Source organism: Castor canadensis, chromosome 7, assembly GCF_047511655.1.
Source record: "Castor canadensis chromosome 7, mCasCan1.hap1v2, whole genome shotgun sequence".
In the NCBI taxonomy this organism is placed as follows: Eukaryota; Metazoa; Chordata; class Mammalia; order Rodentia; family Castoridae; genus Castor; species Castor canadensis.
This window is the reverse complement of record NC_133392.1, coordinates 32,064,496-32,078,015: the sequence shown is the minus strand read 5'-3', so window position 1 is coordinate 32,078,015 and position 13,520 is coordinate 32,064,496. Positions and strand designations below refer to the sequence as shown.

The window sequence follows — 13,520 nt, the reverse complement described above, 5'->3', positions numbered from 1 at the left end:
TTCCAACTGGGGAGGAGACAAGAACCTTAAATAAGGTCACAGTGTGGGTTCTTTCCTGCCTTTGGGCATTTGCCCAAGCCCTTCCTTCCCTCTGCCTGGGAGACCCCCGCCACCTCCTCCTCTCTCTGCCCTTCCTGCCCCTCTACAAACATGGTGGGACAATACCCTTCCCAGGCCACAAAAGCACCTCATAGCACCTGCCTGACACACATTAAAACCACAAAGACTATTTTTCTTTTGTGGCAGTACTGGGACTTGAACTCAGGGCCTCATGCTTGTTAGGCAGACGCTCTACCACTTGAGCTACTCCACCAGGCCCTGACACACATTCTAGAAGTAAGAAGTAGGGAAGGAAGGAGAAGAGGGTGGCTTCCGTTGGCTGCCTGCTTTTACGCCTGGCTTTGTCATGTTCTTTGTCATTTTTCCTCTCTATGCCTCAGTCTCCTCATCTGCAAAATGGGAGAATAACAGTACCAAGGGTTAAGTCAGAGAGTTCACAGGAAGTGTCTGGCCCTGTGCCTGGCTTGTGCAATAGATGTGAGTTTTCATGTTTGCAACTTCTCCCTTTGCCTCCCTGAAATCTAGAGCTCCACGGTCCAGGATCTGGGTCACCTCCATCCATGTCCCCAGCATGTGACCAATTCTACCTTCCCAGTGGCCACAGTGGAAAAACCACCTCACAGGATCATCACGAAAGGTCTCAAAGGGCCTCAACTATTCAGGAGGTGGTGAACCCCACACTGTGAGCTCACTGGTCCTGGGTTCAAGTGTGACCACGAACACGTTCCTTTAGTTCTCTGAGCCTCAGTTTCCTCATCTGAAAACCTGAGATCAAAAGGATGACTTTACAGGGTTATAATGAGCAATAAAGAAAAAGACATTTGTGAAGAGTTGGCACAGGGCCTGGCATTGGCAGATCTTGAAAAAACGTGCTGGGTTTGGCTTTGAGGGAGGAGGTCAGCCTTGCTGCCATTAGTGGGAGTAGCCTGAGCTACTCCCTCAAGGACTGGCGTAAAGAAGAAAGCAGAACAGAAATGGGGCTGCCTCCTTCCCACTCGGCCCTGATCAGAAGGTTCTGGAAACAGCCCTGCAGGAAACCTTCCAGTAAGGAGCTGCGGCCCAGCAGCTCTCTCTCTTCTCTCTGCCGTCCCCTGCTCTCTCTAACTCTGCCCTGTTAGCCTTGTCAAACAGGGAGGAAGTGATGAGGATGAAGCTGAGAAATTAGCATTTCAAAGTAAATATTGGAGCAATGTGGCCCTGTGCTCCCGGACTGGGGCTGGCGCATGATGGGGGAGGTGGGTCCTGCCCAGCTTGTGCCATCCCCACAGCTTTGTGGGGATCAGTCAGGCCAAGGTTTCCTTCTGCGCAACATTAACAAGAAACATCACAGACAAAACTGTTTTCCCAGCCAGGCTGCTGGGTGGAAGCAAGCCTGTGGGCTGCACAACCCTGTCCTCGCTTGTCTGCAAGGGCTGGAGAGACCCCACGTCCAATCTGCAGACAGACTCCAAGGGGAGGGAACAGAGCAGCCCACTGGGTTTGCTCACAGGCCCCACCCCAGTGGTAATTAGGAGGGGCCATGCCTTCCCAGCTACCCAAACAAAGCACAGAAAGTACCAGTCGCTTATTCACTGATTCAGTGCAATCACTGACATCTGATTGTACTTTCAAAATGTAGATGGATTCATTCTCTTCCAGTCGGAGAATCATGCCTGGGGAGGCACAGAGACAACTCCGCAGCGCGTGACCACACAGAGGTGCCAGTGTTGTCCCAGATGCCCTGTCAAAGCAGTGACCATGACAGCCACTCTCCTCAGAGGCTTTACAGCCCCAGGTGGTCACCTAGCTCAGCCAACACACACAGGAAGGCCACACAACGATGTTCTCAGCTGCATTGTCTGCAACCAAGAAACCCAGAAATGGTCCAAACCTGCGCCTACCAAAAATGGACAAACTGGTAATTCCATACAATGGCCAAAATGCAGGAATCAGAATTGCCCACATCAACACAAATGGATTTTAAAAACATAATGTTGAATTCAAACAAGAAAAAAAAAGAAGAGTGTGTTACAGAGGAAAGCACACAGTTTGGTTCCTTTGATTAAAAAGCTAGAGAATAAACACGATTTAAACTAAAGCTTGCATAGACAGATATGCAGGCAGCAATAATACAAAGAGAATCAAGGAGATTATAAACACAGAAATCCAGGGGACAGGGCCTTGCTGCACCACTGTGATGCTCTTTGGTGTAAGCTTGATAGTGAATTCTCAGATAGTGGACTCATTTTATTATTATGCTTTGCCACTATACCCATCAAGACACATTAGAAATTTTCTTTTGTATCATCTCAAGGGCTGGGAGTGTAGCTCAGAGGAAGAGCACTTGGCTAGCATGTATAAGACTCTGGATTTCGTCCCCTGCACTGCAAAAAAAATTCTCTCTCTCTCTCTCTCTCTCTCTCTCTCTCTCTCTCTCTCTCTCTCTCTTCTCTGGCAGTACGGGGTTTGAATCTGGGGCCCTTGCACTCACTAGGCAGGCCCTCTACTACTTGAGCCATGTCCCCAGTCCAAAAAAAGTTCTCTTTTCTTTAAAATTATTTTCAAAAAGAGAGCTTTCAATAATATTGTTAGGGACACCTGATGCAGAAAGGGGCTGTAACTCTGAGGACCACTGAAACCCAGCTGGGACTCTGGGTTAGTAAAAACCAGAGACAAACGGGCACTGATGATGGCTGTACTTGCTGGGGGCCCGTCATGTTCTGGTACATGTCAGACTCTTTATATAGATTATTCTAATTCTCACAACCACTATAAAGATGAGTGTTATTAGCACCATGGAAACTACAGCGCCAAGAGGTGATGTGACAAGGCCAGGGTCACCAAGCGGATCCCACCACTGAGTAAGAAAACCAATCACACTGTCTGTCCATGCTGGCATAGCAGCCAAGAAGCCTCTCAAATATTCATAGACATAAATGGTGAATGAACCAAAGCACAACTGAATCCAGCACATATTTATAAATATTTATAACCAAATGTTTTGTCTTGATAAAGCCTATTCTCTGAAGTGCCTGGCTCTGAAGTGTCAGACAAACAGGGCTTTTTCTGCGGGCGCAGGCTGCAGCTCACCTGGGAATGTTCGCTCGTTTCCCAGAACACGCGCTTATGTCTGCGATCACGTCCAGGCCCAGATGGCCTGCCACCCCATTACTCATCGCCATCAATTTAACATGCCGTGAAAATAAGACTGGGGCGCTCGGGACTGCAGGGTGCTGTTTGTGAGGGAATTCGTGCCTCTGCTACCTAAAATCTGCCAGAGGCTCCCATGGCTTTCAGGATGAAATCCAGAGCCCTGGGCAGAATGACAGGTCCTGGCAGAGCTCCTGGGCCTGCCCCTTACCCCACATGCAGTCTCTCCAGGCCCCATGCTCCCTCCCGTCACCTGCCTTTGCACAGGCCTGCTCTCTCCCCCTCCACCTCACCACTGGCCTGCTTAGTGACTACTGGACCCAGCAACCCTCAGGAGGCTTCCTCTTCCAGGAAGCCTGGATCTACCTCATGACCAGCCCCCTCCCCCACAAGCTTGCCACCCCCCAGCCCAGCCCTGTCACTCTGTCCTCCCACATACCCCAGGCCCCTCTCCCCGCATCCGCAGCCTATAGGCCAGTACGAGAATTCAGAGCTCACTGTTCACAAGTGTGTGTGTTTCCAGAACCTCATGCCCCAGGGCCACGTAGAACAAATGGTAGGCTGGACAGAGAAGCCACATTCACTGCAGGCCCAGGGAGGGTGCTGAGTCTCAGACAGCATTACCCAGCTTTATCCCCATGTCACAATGAGGAAACCGGTTTCGAAAGGTCCAGTGTTGGGAATAAAAAACACAACTAAACCCAAGCCCATTAGACTCCCAGGCTGATCTGTTACTAATGTTTGGAATAAGCAATTGAATGTCAAGGCTAGGCATGGTGGTAGAAACCCCCCAGCTACCCGGCGGGCAGAGGCAGGACTGGGCAAAAGCCAGGCTGGGCAAAGATAGTAGTGAGACTCTGTCTCAAAAATAAAATAAAAACAAAAGGACTGGGGTGTGGCTCAAGTGGTAGAGTACTAACTAACCTGACATTTTCAAGGCCCTGGGTTCAATCATCACTACCAAAAACCAAAACAAACAAAAAGAATGCCATCAGAATCTGGAGGCCAGAGGACTTCAGACCTGAAGAGTGTCTTAGGAAGCAATACCATCATGGTTATTTTTGTGGTACTGCGGCTTGAACTCAGGGCCTACACCTTGAACCACTCCACCAGCCCTTTTATTTGTAATGGGTGTTTTTGAGATAGGGTCTCGCAAACTATTTGCCCAGGCTGGCTTCAAACCTCGATCCTCCTGATCTCTGCTTCCTGAGTAGCTAGGATTACAGGCGTGAGCTACTGAGCACTTTTAATCATGTACAAATATGTATTGCTGACACCTTACATTTCCTACAGTGCCTGGTCATTTCAAAGAATTTTCTATCCAAATCAGTTCTTCAGAATATTTTCCTTTTAGGACTTTCAAAGTGGGTTTTACCTAATGATGGCCCATGGGTGGCCAGACCTGGCACAAAGGAGAGCCCAGGGGCAGAAGAGTCTCACCAGACCCCTGAAAAGGGGTACCACCCCTTCTCCACAGTGTGACCATCATGGCGGCACTGCTACAAGCCAGGGACCAAAGGGACTGGTAAGAAGGACCATTTGTCTGACCTCAGAGCAAACGTGGGGGCAGGCAAGGGACCTGAGTCCCTCAGAAGTTCCCACACTGGGACCTGCCCAAAGGAGGTCAGCAGCCTAAAGGGGACCCACATGAGCTCAGACTGCAGAGAAATCACTGTCACACACGCTGACATCTTCCTGCTAAGATCAGAAGCACACAGCAGGTCCTTGAAGAAATTATCCAGACCCTGGAGTCTGTCCTTAGCTCAAGAAAGTGTCCTGTGGCCAAGAAGGCTCAACTTCCCGCCTGGCTTCAAACAAAAGCAACTAAACAACAACAACAACAAAAAACTCTGAGCCCTTGCTAACTGTGTGATATTCACAAACCCTTGGCTACTCTGAACCTCAGCCTTCTCCTCTACAGAACGGAGCTGATGGCCGTTTCTAACCTCCTAAGGCCGTTGAGAGAATTACATGAGACAATGCGTGTAAAATCTCAGCACGCAGGAGGCACCTGAAAAACGGAGTGTCTCGTGCAACATCTTGCCGTGTGCTGCAGGAGGACAGAGACCACATCTACCTTGTTCACCATCAGCAGCCTGGTCACTGAGCAGGAATTCAGCAAGTACAGTGACCTGAGGACTAGAGGGGCCCTGACCCTCAGGAGGAGCTCTTCCTGGCCTCCTCCAGGCTGGATTAGAGGCAGTAGCCCCCAGGCTCACACTGCTGGAGGCCAGGCACACTCATCACTCTTCCTGAGAATAAAATGCACCCCATGTCCTCTGGAGAGCCCAGCACAAGGCCCCCATTCCTGTGCCTGCATTCACCCCTTCCCACATTCTTAGCAGCTCCAGGAAGCACCCCAACTTGTTCTTCCTTGACTGAAGACTCCCCAGTTTCTTCAAAGGCCCCTCCCATGGCCAGAGCTGATTCTGGGGCTTGTGCATTTGGCAGATGTTGTTTCGAGCTGAGGAACATGGAAATAGGTCCCTCAGGTCTGCCCGGAATCTCCTAGGCCCCTCTCCTGGCTGCTGACCAAGGGTCTGTCCTGCCTCCCGCAAGCCTAGTAGACATGAAGCTTTTCCTCCTGGCCCAGCTCCTCTCTGTAACAGGGGGCCTGGGGGTGTTGGGCACCCTGCCCAATTAGCACCCTGGAGGAGCAGCTGCCTCAGCAGTCAAGTTCCCCAGGGAGAGGGGACCAGGTGTTCCAGGCTGGGCGGGAGCTGATGAGGGAGGGTTTGCCACAGGCCTGGCCCTCACCCTGGAGCATCTGGGCTTCTGGGGAAGGGAGAGGGGTGAGGCACATCCACAGTCCACATCCCTCCTTGACCATGTGCCATGCAGACCAGAGGATAGGAGGGTACTGAGACCAGAAGGACATGATCATGCCTGTCTGCAAGATGCCAGCAGGCTCTGCCTTGCATAGTTTGTAAGGTAACATGAAAGCTGTGTGCATCCAATAAATGCACTGGTTTTCTTTCTCCACTTCCCCAGCCCTAGGTAGAGTGGGAAGCAGAAAGAGGTGATATCTTGCTGCATACACACACATGCACACACACACAAAGCAATTTTACCTCTGCTGCTGAGAGACTTGGAGAATGTATGACGTGGAAAAAAGTTACAGGGGCTCTGACATCATTGAGAAACCTCCTGACAGATAAAAGAATGAAGTATGGGGAGTGGGTATGCAAAAGTTAAGAAGGTAAACAAAAGAAACCCAATTCAGAGAGATGATGATGGTCTGCGAACAATATCTGTTAAAAAAAAATGCAAGGAAAGATCATTTCTTATCTCTAATAATCTATTTACTTATAAAATTTTATCTAAACACACCCAGTACTTAATACTTGCTTGCATTTAGCTAGTTTCACACAAATATTTAACTTCATACTTTTTTAAAGGATGTGGCTATTCAGAGTTGTAAATCCACAAGGGTGTAGGTTTTCAGAGCCACCCACTTAGGGTTCTATAGCACACTACTGCCCCCTGGTGGCAATGCACCTAAATTGGAGGGCCAAAAATCAAGGGTTATATAAACAACTCTGGTTGCTCAATCCGAAAGGGGCGTGAGACATGGTGCATGTAACCCACGTGCGGGTCAGCTAAGGTCCACTCCCAGCTATCTCCAAGGGCAACTTGTCTCTGAGTTGTAAACTGAGCTTTAGTTCTTTCTCTATAAAATGAACAGGGTGGGGGAAGGGGTCTGCTGCCAGCTCTGACATTTGTGAGATGAATGTATCTCACAATGGAAATTAAATAAATATATTTCAGAACTCACAGGGGAATCTGTAGAAGGAAAGATTTATGGTTCCACCCTCAGATACTAAACTAGAATGTCTAGGGTTGGGCTCTGAAACCCACATCTTAAGATTCAAGTTCTCCTCTCTCTGATGTTTGAGAATGGCTATCCCAAGTCCTTGAATTTACTGCTCAAAATTCTACTGTACTGTGGCACACATCTGTAATCCCAGCACTTGGGAGACTGAGGCAGGAGGATTATGAGTTCCAGGCTAGCCTGGGTTACATAATGAGACCCTGTCTCAAAAAAAATAAAATTAAGATTCTGCTGTATTGTCTTAGGGCTAAATATCACACAATGATATTGTATAAGAAAGAGGCCCATTTTTGCTGATGGGGAAATTGAGGCTCCAAGAGGTGACATGAGCAGCCCGCAATACACTAGAGCTGGGTCATTCCTTGTCTTTGGAATGCCCAAAGGACCTAGAACCTTCTTGACTTGTCCTCCTCTTCCTGGTGCAGTGGGGCTGAGGCACTGCCCGAGCCTTCGCTTTCAGTGTCCATGCCCTGCTCTCAAGGGCTTTCCTCTGTACTGGGGCAGCCCACATTGACAGAAAGGCAGCACCTCTTAATGTCTCCTGTGTCACTCATCAAAGTGCTCCAAAATGGTCACTGTGGGTTTTGACACTGAACCAAGAAAGGCACAGGTATGACCAAAACATGTCCTTAGCTATTCTGCCCAGGGAAGCACACACCCTTAAGGGCCACTACTTCTACACTCACGACTCATGCCTTAGAGCAGGTTGGAACTAAATCCCTGCCCTGGATGCTCATCCACACACGTGTGCATGATGCAGAAGCTAGAAGGTTCTGCAAGCCCAGAAGCAGTACGCAAGACCCAGGTTGGGCAAGCGTAGCACTCAGTTCACACACTTCTCTGGGAGAGGCAGGCTTCGGACTAGGAAGGGGGTCAGTCTGGATAAAGCTAAAGTGAGACAGTAGCCTTCCCAGCAGACCTCCCTCCTGTGCTAAGCCCACTGGAGACTTCTCTGGGGCTCCACCCTCATATTAATGGCCAGCAAATCCCCTCATGGAAAGGGGAGGGACATTTGCTGCCCCGGCCAGCCTCGCCGCTGCCTCCATGTTCTTCAATTACAGCGACAAAATGATTTGATGCAGGAACCGAGCTGACATCTGGGCCTCAGTTAGCATCTGACATGGGGCCTCGCTGATTAATATGGAAACACGAATTGACAATGGCTCTGATCCGAGTGCAGTCAGGAAGAAAGCAACTGTCGGGCTGTGAACAGAAGGTGGTGCGTGGCGGGGCGGCACACCGAGGTCACCGAGAGTGTCCGGGAAGACTGGAGAGATGGCGCCATGGGCTCACCCATCCTCCCCAGCTTTGTCATCTGACCCCCAGAGGTCAGGCAGGAGGTGTCTCAGCAGCAGCTGGGAGGGGCCTGGCTCCTGCTGGCTCTGTGTTGGCAGCCAGTAGGAAAGACAAAGGGGCCAAACATTTCAACCTTTCAACCAGATCGGTCCTTTCTGTCCCATTGGCCTGAGGCTGGCATATTGTTCCATCTTACTGGGGCTTTGAATTTATTCTCACACAGTCTTGAATGTTTAGAAAGAGTACATTTATACTTTCAAAGTAATATGTATATATTCAAACGTGCTTATTCTTTTAACAAATATTTACCAGCCAGGTCAGTCACCTTTATTTGAACCCTTACAAGGCATCATGCTGGGAGCTAAGAGTTTTATACACATTGTGACATCTAATCTTTATACCTAACCCAATGAAGTTTTATCTCCATTTTATAGTTGAGCAAACAAGACTCAGAGAGGTTAAGCTAGTTGCTTAGGATTGCACAGGGCCAGACTCAGCACAGGTTAGCAAGAGGATGGTGTGCCAGGCCCCCCATCAGCACCTGTACCTTCCCCACACCTCCTTACTTCTTCCCTCCCCACAGTCATTTCAACGTGAGCTTGACGGAGGGGTGCTGGATCACGGATCCATAAGGGCTGAGGAAGCCCTAGCCATTCATCCTTGGTCATCCAAGCGTGTTGCACATGGCTCTGGGACTCAGTGGAACAGGACACAGGCCTGTGTGGGGCAGAGAGCAAGCAGAGGGAGCCCCGCTTTCTCCTTCAATGGCTGCTTTACGTCTCAGGGGTTCCTGTTTAGAACAAACAGTCCTGCCCTCTGGAACGTGTGTGCCCCCCTGACTCAAGTCCATCGCTCACATTTCTTAGTTCCTGAAGCAAAACTCTGGGCAGGTGCATGGATATATCCCAGAGCACTGGTCTTTACGTTCACACGGCGTCCAGCGGGCAGCTCTGAGTGGGGCAATGCTGCACTGGGTTTTCACAGGCTCTGCTTAGGTGACTCAGGCCCCACTCTGAGTCTCTCTAGGGTATTTGCCAGATAAGTGGCACCACCTATGCAAATGTCCCATACTGTGCTTGGCATGGAGAACGTGCTTGATAAATATTAACTATTACCATTGCTCTGCCTCGTGTTCCTTGGAACTTAAAGTCACCATCAACCACTGGACTCTGACCCTCCCTGCTCCTGTATTGTCCCCCTGCCTTCCAGGAGAAGCTGCCTGTCTGAAATGAGAGCTGGTCCATGTGAAAAGTCCAGTACTGTTCCTGACCTACAGAAAGGCTTGACATCGTCTCACCGGTGACTATCCCACCTGTGCTGTGCAGCCTCTCACGCCCCTCCATACATCCAGCTCAGGCTCCCGAGCCTGGCAGTGCCACCCTCACACACCTCGCCCCAGCTGACAGTTGGCACTACTTTGCATCCCTTCCTTCTGTAGACCTATTCATTGCTCCCCAGTTTCTTTGGCTTCTGAAAATTAATTATCGGTGATTTGTTAAGTTCATTAGCTCTGCCTCTCAACAGCATGGACGCCTGCCATCTGGACCCACACTGTCATGTCTATGCGCGCTGTTCCATAATTACACAATAAGCGGTGTCACCCTGTGAAGCCATGCCAAAGGCAGTCAGCCTGCCCCTCCTTTCTTCAGACTTGGAGCTCTCTCACCAAGACGAGCGGATTTGTGTCCCTGGTCTCGGAGCTTCTGTCCCTCCAGACGTGCACAGAGTCCCCACCAGCTTTCTCTTACTTGGTGTTACTAAACTGACCATGTGTCAGTTAGTATGTGCTGTTCATACCATCCCTTTCTAAGCCTCCAGTAGCTCTATGAGATCACTAGCATTAATCTGATTGCAGAAGAAGAAAGTGAGGTTCAGACAGGTGATGTAACTTGCTCAAAAATAATGCAGCATTTTTAAGTAGCAGAGCCGAGATTTGAACCTGAGTCCTAAGAGCACAGCAGAAAACTTGAGCTGAGTGCAGTGGGGTCTGGCAAGTCCCCCTCTTTCCTCTGCTAAGTCCAGTGTCCCTCTGCCCTCAACTATAGGACCTCTCAATGTGTAGTTCTTCCGGGAGCTCCATTTTGTTCACCTGTTCCTGCTTTCCTGACACCTCAATAAATGGTAGCTCGCTACAAGATAACTGCTAAATGCCTAGACTGTTCCTAACCTCACGACAATCTTACAAGGCAGGCTCCTACAGGAGTTATCATACCCATATATACCCATTTCACAGAAAGGACCCTGAAACATAGAGAAGGTGGCACCATAGACGTGCACCCCAGTCCTACAGGGCCAAAGAGATGAGGTTAAGGGCACCAAGATGCTACATCTAATCCACAGGGGGATGAGAGAAGGCTCTGTGTTTCAACTGAGACCCACACAATGACCAAAATCGCCCAGAGGATAGGTATATGTGCATATGAGTGTGCGTACGTGAGTGTTGCACGCCCACATGTGCGTCCATCCAGGAGGCAGCAGTGTGCAAGCCAGAGGTGGACACAAAGATGGCACATGAGGAACCTGGAAAAGTCAGTGCTACCAGGAGAGCTGCACAGCCACGCATTCATCAGTTCGACCAATGACTGCTGAGCTTCAATGGTGCTCTCCGATGTCCTTATCTGGAAGCTTGGCTATGTGCAGCAAACTTGGCCTGGCTTAGGAAGTCATTCTAGAGTGGCTCCACTTTGGGGTTCCTTGGACAGTCTCCAAGTTTGTGGCTTCCAGCTCCCAGCTTTCCTTGAAGTCTATTTCACCATCTCTACCCTGAGCGACAACATCTCTTGCACTTCGGGTGCACGCTTGTCAACAAATACACCAGCCATTTAATCTAGGTAGGGAAAGGGGCTGTGTGTTTTGAGTCAGCTCTGCCCCAGGGGCTTCAAACACCCTTCAAGGAACTCAACTGACATCACTGTACTGTTTTTGTTATCCCCACTTCACAGGTGAAGAAACTGAGGCCCAGGGAACTGAGGAATGTTTGTCCCAAATCACAGAGCTAGCCATGCTCTTCCCAGCATCCCTCATTCCTTCCTTCCCAAAGAAAAGACCCCCACCAGGGTCAATGCCTTCCTTCCCTGGAGGTTGCTGAAAAGTCACAACATGGAGCCTGTGCACTGTGCCTGGACAATTCAGAACAAGTACCTGCTCTACCATACCTCATTCTAGATACATTGGGGACACAGAAGAAGCCTAGTACAGGGTCTCTGTTTCCGAGGAGTTGACAGCCAGCAACAGAAACACAGAAACAGTGAAGGGCCAAAGCAAAGCCCCAAAGCCTAGTTCCCAGTCAGAGGTTCCCACCCTCACACAGTGCCAGTGCAGGACACACTCCAAGAAGCCTCAAATTCCCCCACCACTGTGGTCTAAGAAGACAGACTGCCTCTCACGGGTGCACAGATCCAGAGTTGGGGCCGTGAGAAAAACAAACTCCCTCTGAGGTGCGACTGCAGGAGAGGCATAGGGTGGTGACTACGTGGGGCTTGGCTTCTTACACACTACACTTCTGGGACAATCTAACGTCTCGATGACATCTGTGCAGTTGCAGCCCGGGTGCTAAGGAAAGGGGCAGGTAGCTCTGGCTATGCCAAGACACGGTGGCTCCCAGCTCCGTCACAGCAAACAGGACAGATGTGCTCTCATTTGGAAGAGAGCGGGAAAGAACATCTGTGTTTCTATCCAGAGAACACTTCTAGAAGTTTCCACACAAAGCTGTTTTAGCAGCTGCCTCTGGGAAGGAGACCCCATGATCCAGACTAGCCAGAGACTTTCTCATTCCATATGCTTCTGTCCAGTTTAACTTTTTAAGCCCTGCCAGAAGAAGCCAAGAAGCCATTTCCTCTGCCTTCCATCTTTGCCTTTGCCCTGGTGGGGGGTCTAGAGAGATGTCAGGCTTGGAGAACTGGGGAGGAGGGACAGGAACAGAGAGCAAAGGGAGAACGTCTGTCCCGTTGCTTTCCGACTCTAGAGTTTTGTTTTGCCTATGTGGGGAGCATCTTGGCTGTGGGGAAATTAAACAGAATTAAAGTGAGCACACGTCCTAAACTGCTATTCATGTCACATGGGACCTCGGTGGTTCTTGGAGAACATCCTGAAGGTCCAGCTGAGTAATGACCCAGGTGCACCCAAGGGTTCACACTGCCTTCATCACCAAAAGTGTTTCAGGAGCCACTGAAAATGGCAAGGTTCAAACTGGCCTTTACCTGAGGGGTACAGGTTGGGGGAGTCTTTAAAAGCACCCCGTACCGCCTGCTTCCCAGGAATGAACACAGTCAGATCATTTCATCGGATGAGCTGACTCGCAGGCCTGAGACCAAGCAGATCTAAAGTATGCGTGAGGGTTTTGTCTTCTTGACTGACTAACTGACACCCCTAGACTGGATCAGGTATTGGCTCCCAACCTCTCTGACACCTAGCTGTGTGCCTGGCACAAGAACCTGCCCAGCAAGCACTTGTGGAACAGATAAGTATGTGGCACAGAGTGGACAACCTGCCCAAATACTCACAGACTATGAGACGTGGAAGGCCTTCCAGAAGGGGCCCCTCAGCCCCAAACACAGGTATAGCTGGCTTTAGGCTCAGGGCAAAAGGACAGAAGCCAGGGGCTGTAGCTCATGGCTGTAATCACAGATACTTGGGAGGTGGAGATTAGGAGGATGTTGGTTCTAGGTCAGTCCAGGCGAAAAGTTCTCACAACCCCACCTCAACCAATAAAAAGCTGGCATGGGCTGGAGGTGTGGCTCAAGCAGTAGAGTGTCTGCTTTGCAAGCACAAAGCCCTGTTCAAACCCCAGTCCCACCAAAAAAAAAAAACCCAACAGCTGGGCTTGGTGGTGCATGCCTGTCATCCCAGCTACATAGGACTGTGGTCCAAGCAGACCCAGGCATAAAACTGAGAACCAATCCAAATCCTGATACTCCCAAAAAAACCAGAAAGGGCCGAGTAGAGACTCAAAGCACCCGGCACTTACTGCACCATTCAGCTTCCCCGGCCTCCACAGCATGCACAGGAGCCTCATTGCCCAACACCAGCACAGTGACACCTTTCCTTTCTCAGGCTTTAAAAGTTAAAAAAGTTTACATTTTTGTAAAGTATCCAGATCAACCAGACCCATCAACCTAGCCCTGTAGTTTGGAAAAGAGGTAGAAAGGAAAGGGTTTGTCCTACCATACACTGTGCATGTTAGGACAACCTACAAGATGCATAA

At 49.9% G+C, this 13,520-nt stretch overlaps 1 protein-coding gene and 1 non-coding gene across 2 annotated transcripts in view; both read right to left on the bottom strand.

Annotated features, from left to right (window-relative positions):
* Slit1 (slit guidance ligand 1) overlaps positions 1–13,520 on the bottom strand; it is a 165,100-nt gene that overhangs the window by 97,798 nt on the left and 53,782 nt on the right. The window lies entirely within an intron of this gene.
* On the bottom strand, positions 241–313 carry Trnav-aac (transfer RNA valine (anticodon AAC)). The gene has a single exon. It is a non-coding gene; the product is annotated as a tRNA-Val (tRNA).